Source organism: Haplochromis burtoni, unplaced genomic scaffold, assembly GCF_018398535.1.
Source record: "Haplochromis burtoni strain Fernald_Lab_line unplaced genomic scaffold, NCSU_Asbu1 Contig_241, whole genome shotgun sequence".
Lineage (NCBI taxonomy): Eukaryota > Metazoa > Chordata > Actinopteri > Cichliformes > Cichlidae > Haplochromis > Haplochromis burtoni.
The window spans coordinates 810,869-816,868 of record NW_024582602.1 but is presented as its reverse complement, the minus strand read 5'-3'; the positions used below and the strand labels follow the sequence as shown (position 1 = coordinate 816,868).

Here is a 6,000-nt window from a genome sequence, read left to right as displayed (position 1 = left end):
TGTACCTCTGGTGCAAATTACTGACCTCTGTCATCATTTTAAGTGGGGGAACTTGCACAATCGGTGGCTGACTAAATACTTTTTTGCCCCACTGTATAGCAGTATTGTGCTTAATATTTACATTCCTCAAAGTGCCAAATGCAAAGAACTTTTATCCCCAGTTTTGTTTTTTGGGTCTCTTTTACACACCGTCTGCTGTAGTCCACAGTTTCAGACTTTAACAACAGCCATTCTAAGCAGCTTCTGTTACATCTGTCTGAAAGCTTGGCTCCACTACATGATTAGCATCAGGCAAGACATTAGAGGAGCATGTATTTCATTCTGAGCTATATCAGAATTTCCAGGGCACAGAGTTGTACTTAAAGACTGCATAATGACACGGCTTGGTTTCAGCAGGGTAATTAACAGGAGCAGACTTGGCCTCACTGTCAGGCAGCCCTGTGGGTCTCCACACCTGCTCCCTATCACAGGGTTGAAAAGCTACCGACTTAAACAGGTTTCAAACTGCATTGGTACTGTATCCCAGCACGCAGTGTTCATCATTTTGTGCACACCTTTCTTTCTAGTATGTAAGCCTAACACCTACAGCTCTCCCAAAACATTAAACAGAAGGTTTATACACCTGTGTTTGAGCATGTGGAAATCAAGTGCAGTAAACAAAAACGGACTAGTTTTAGCAGCGATGTTCCGATTACATCATTGACCAGGAAGGAAATTCTGCACGGTCATCATTCACTCTGCCCGATTGCTTTTGGCTATTCTGTGCAATTGACACAGATGAAACAATAAAACATTTGCCATTCACTTTTTAACAGACTTGCATGATGGTTGCTCCCTCTTTACTGAAATAAATACCTTGGCTCACCCTGTAAATTCAGGTTATGGGCTTGGCTCTTGCCTTACTTTGGCAGTATCTTGGCCAGTGCATACAGATCTCTGTGAGCCCATACCATTAGACGTTTCATTTGTGATGCCTGCTGTAGTTCCACTCCAGTTGTAAATAAGCCACCCTTTGGTCAGCACCCATGAGCACCATCCCATACTGCAGCTCTCTACCTCTGAAGTCGGCCTTTAGCCAGGGACTTTCTGACGGATGTGCCAGACTTTGAAGATACTCTGACAGGACTGCGTGCTGGCCTGCAGTGGTTTCACACTAAGACTGCTGCAGAAGGGATATTTGAGTTTCATTAGATTGCAGCTTAGAATATTTTACATGATTATAAACAGTGTATTGCACAAATGAGATGTGAAGTACTCTGTTATGATGTAACATTTTATTGTACTGCTCCTCTTTATGCAGGTATTTCTTCCATCAATCCCTTGAGGCAGCCCAGAAACCTCTTTATTGTAAACAAGGAGCAAACTAAGTGTAAGCAGATCTAATGAACGCACTTTCTAACTTTGTAACTATCCAGTAAAATTGGCTTTGCATTCTGAAAAAAAAGTCACTTTTGAAATCATTTTATGAGACAAAACAAACCTGTTATTAGAATAAGTGCTTCTGTGTTGCTTTGATGTTTAACGTAACAGGACTCTTTCTACCGTCCATCAGGACGTCTACTAGAAAACCCCTGAACCTGTTAGGTTGTTCCCTTCAGGGAGTTTTACTTTAGAGCAGTTAATTAATTCATTAAAAAAATATAATTTGCTAATTAACAAATTGGTCATTTGTTAAGCAAAATACAGTTGGAGTGTTTTTCTACTTTCCCAGAACCTGAAGTCTAAATGGCTCCAGTGCTGTTCCTGCTGTCCTCTGTGTTTGAAGGTCAGGAGGTTTCAGTTAGTGCTTATCACGTCAGGAATTAGGTTTTAATTGAATTTACATTCTTTCATACAGCAGTCTATGATGGATAGGACTTGGCACGAACCAGCTTGTATGAGGTTAATCTTTTAAAAATGCATATCTTAATGTCATTATGTAAAAACTGGTTTGCATGCTGTCTGTGTGGAGAGCAGAAATTTTGAAACCACTGCCTATTGTCTGGTGATGACTTAGCATTTTATTGGTAAAGTTTATCTATGATGACTGGCACATTACAACAAAATTTGAACTGTTCGCTCTGCTGATATACTGCATCCATCCATCTTTACTTATAAAGCACATTAAAACAACCACAGGTGACACAAAGTGCTGTTACATTGGAATAAAAATCGAATCATTTTAAGACTTGGTTCTTACTGGCTAAAGAAACTAACCAGTGAACTAAGAACCACTGGGTTCCCAGACTGTTTAGTTTTGTTCAGTTGCAGAGTCTACAAATAAGAAATGTGATAACCATACAGTGGTTTTCCTGATAATAAATGATGAGTTTTATTTGCAGTTTATTGGCTGAGGGAGGGTTTTTATAGACAGCACAGTTCTGGGAAAAGAGGGTGAGGTGTTTTTTTTATGAGGAACTCTTCAGTTAGTAAACTATTTGAAGTGCTGAAAGCACATTAGCACATGCATTTCGAAACTCCTTTGCTGATTTACACTATGCAATATGGGTAGTATAAGTGTGAACGCGACCATTAGTTTGATACACAGCTGGCAAAGCTTCTAATCTAACAGTAGTGATTAAGCCAGAGTCACAACAGCTGCTGTTCCATATTAGCTGTGATGGCTAATATGAAAGGTTTTTCTTCACTTCATGTCTTAAGCATGCAGTGGTTTTCCTGAAAATTAAATAATGAGTTTTGTTTGCAGCTCTTCAGGTTTGGCGTGCTTAGTAATTATTTAGTAATCAGTTGTTTTGATGTCTTTCAGCTTGTTGTTTTGCTTTTACAGCCCACTGCTTTACTGTTTGGGTTTGAGGATATGAGGCAGCTGGTGAGTGGAGAGCAGTGGACAGCAAAAAGGAGCTAGAAGGACAGTCTCTGCTCGGTCCTGCTATCGGGGCTGGAGAAATCCTATCTGTGTGGGAGTGTGTGCGTGTGTGCACTGCAATAGCATGCACAATGCTGTTGAAAAAAACAAAAGCATAACATTCAAATGGAGAAACTCACAGTTTCGATTGCTAAGCTCGTTCTTAATCGAATAAAATGTGTATGTATGTTAATGGTGCAATTGAATTTATGAAACGCTCAGAGATGTTTTAGTTTTAGTAATCTCCAGTACTTTTAAAATCGTAACAATATTATTCCTGCTGACACAATTATAAATCGGTGCTGTGCTGTTTAATTCTAAGCCTCTGTTTGATAACATATTAGCTGAATCAAGAGGAATAGAATTCTGGATTGTGTTATTGAGCTAAACCAGCATATTTGTATAAAGAGGAATTGTTAAGTGTAGTATGAACGGGACAAGTTTATGTAAATACCCTGCCATGGCCTCATATCACAACTATATCACAACACAGTGGAACATAAGAGATTTTAGAGCCACACGTTACACTTGCAATATAAATATATATTACATAAATGCAATATAAAGGCTACACATCGACAGACATGAGTTGTGCATGTGACATTTCAAAATATCAGCTTTTATACAAAATAAACAAAGTTTCATACAGTAACAGTGGCTATGTGGAGCTTTAAAAATAGCTGCCAGTGATGACTCAGCCATCCAGCAGCAGTCTAGCACCTGGAAACCTGCAGCTCTGTCTCTGTCGCTCCCTATTGAGATTTTTAGCCTCTGTAATTGTGTCTTTCTTCAGTGACAAACACCTTTGTGGCGTCTAACATACAGGCTGTGGATTTTTTTCATTATATAGATTATATAGAAGAGTTTTAGGCTGTATTTTGATTCTAGTAACTAAAGGTGCCTTTCAGATATAGGGGAAAAAACTGTTGGTATTTTTTTCTCCTTGCTGCTAAAAAGAAACTGGGTCAGAACTTGCTGCGAGTCATGTTTTAACATTATGTAATATGCCATGGCATTTTATCCTGAATTAGCACTCCATCCTTTCACAGGCAGAGACGGGGTTTGGGGCCATGTTTCCTGTCTAGGTTTGGAAGGTTTGGTGCGTTCTGATTGGGTGGAATATGTTTAGGTAGTTACATCATCACCTTTTATAGCTGTATGAATATGGATGAGCATTTGTTTTCCCAGCGTTGTGTAGCTAAGCCTGAGTGTTCTTAATGCACTGCCTCCGTTTATGTAGGAGTTGGGTTTGTTCTGAATAAATGTGGAAATGGACAAAATTAGGGTTGTCTCTAAGTTTGTGCCTCTTCCCCAGACGCAAGTCCTTAAATGTTGGATATTTGGCTATACAGACTTTAACCACATACTGTTACTGTTATCTGAAAGTTGATTTAATTTATTAAAGACTAATAATCTCAAAATTGTTTCTTGCTAAGTGTAAAAAGCCCAGATGCTTTGCTCTGTGTCTGTGGTTAAAATGTATTTCAGTTTTCTCTCACAGCATCTGCTGCAGTGTCCTTGTTTGTCATGTCATCGGCACAGCAAGCTGCTGGCTTTGAAATGAAAACGAGATGAAAAGAGTCAGACAGTAAAATGTCACCTTGCTTTTCACCCCCTCTAAAAGGGAGCTGGACACCTTGAACATTGCCCCCATCTTTGTTTCCTTCATTAATTCAAACAAGGTTGTCTGGTGTCATCCAGTTGTGTTGGCGGCTGAGGTTGAAGTACAGGCTTGACTTGCACATCTATTGTGTTTGAGCCTGCAGGTCTGAACAGACCACAGGGGATCAAACTAGGTGAGCTGTCACAGGGAGTTTACCTTTTTATTTGCATTTGCCTTAATCAAACACAGTAAGCTATTGCAGCAATAGCTGCCAATGTTTTCTTTATTTTCAGACTGTGAGAACTCTTCAGATTCTTACAGTATTACATGTGCGTCTGCGATTGTGCACACAAAATTGTGATTGCTCAACTCATCTGAGATCTGTTTTGATTAACCTGTCAGTGGAAACTGAAACACTACCCGCATGAAAATATTATGATGATGATTTTTCTCTTGCAATATAAGGCTGATGGGTTCGAAACTTTTATTCTCTCTAATGATGGGAAATATCACTGACAGTAAAATGTACACATATCTATGTCCATGCTTTTAAGATCCATCTACTTTAGTGAAGGATTTTAGACATCTTATGATGCACATGTTAATGCATACATTAATACACCAGCACTAGCTCATTGCAGATCTTGTTGTCAGTGGATATGCAGTACGTTCCTCCTCAGGCCTGTGAGTAGAGTCACTGCAGTGGAGGTGCAGCAGACATTGCTTGGTGTGCTCATCAGAGAGCTCTTACTGGAGCTCCTGTAAATGGCTGGATAGTATGCATTGTTTTATTATATATTTTTTTTACATTAATGTAAGTTTATGTTGAGGAAATACTGCTGGCTATATATGATATGGTATGATATATATCCGGCATACAAATGTTGATATCTGTATGAGCTTCAAAAATCCAATGTGCATTAGAGCAGCGGTCCCCAACCCCCGGGCCACGGATCGGTACCGGTCCATGAGTCGTTTGGTACCGGACCGCAAGAGTTGAGGCTCGGGTGTGAAATTTAGGGTTTTTATTGTTTTTTTAGCGTTATTTTTTTAATCGTTAACTCCATTTCCCTGGGTCTTTTCCCGTGTGTTATGAATAAATCTTCTTTTTTTGATACCGGTATTGGTTTTATTTTCTTGTATTACTCTGCAACTCCTTAAAGGCCGGTCTGTGAAAATATTGTCGGACACACGGTCCGTGGTGCAAAAAAAAGGTTGGGGGTCGCTGCATTAGAGCACAGTACGTGTACGAGACTGGGAATGGAATTTAGTATCAAAAGTTTCCAAACCAAACATGGTTGTCAGCTGCTAGCTTTCCCAAAGTCTAATACCAGTTGTGCGTGTGCGTGTGTGTGTGTGTGCGTGTGTGTGTGCGTGTGTGTGTGTGTGTGTGTGTTTCAGCAACTACAGTCACTCATAGCTTCACTGAAGGTGATTTTTAGGTTGCTAATATACACTGTCAAAAAAAAAAGCTGCTTTGTGGTGTTAAAGAAATGAACAGCAGGGGCACTAGAGGAGCAACAACGAGATTACTCCCAAAGCAGTAACGGTT

The 6,000-nt window shown here is 39.7% G+C and overlaps 1 protein-coding gene across 9 annotated transcripts in view; it reads left to right on the top strand.

The window, feature by feature from the left end:
- osbpl8 (oxysterol binding protein-like 8) overlaps window positions 1–6,000 on the top strand; it is a 100,660-nt gene that overhangs the window by 51,637 nt on the left and 43,023 nt on the right. The window lies entirely within an intron of this gene.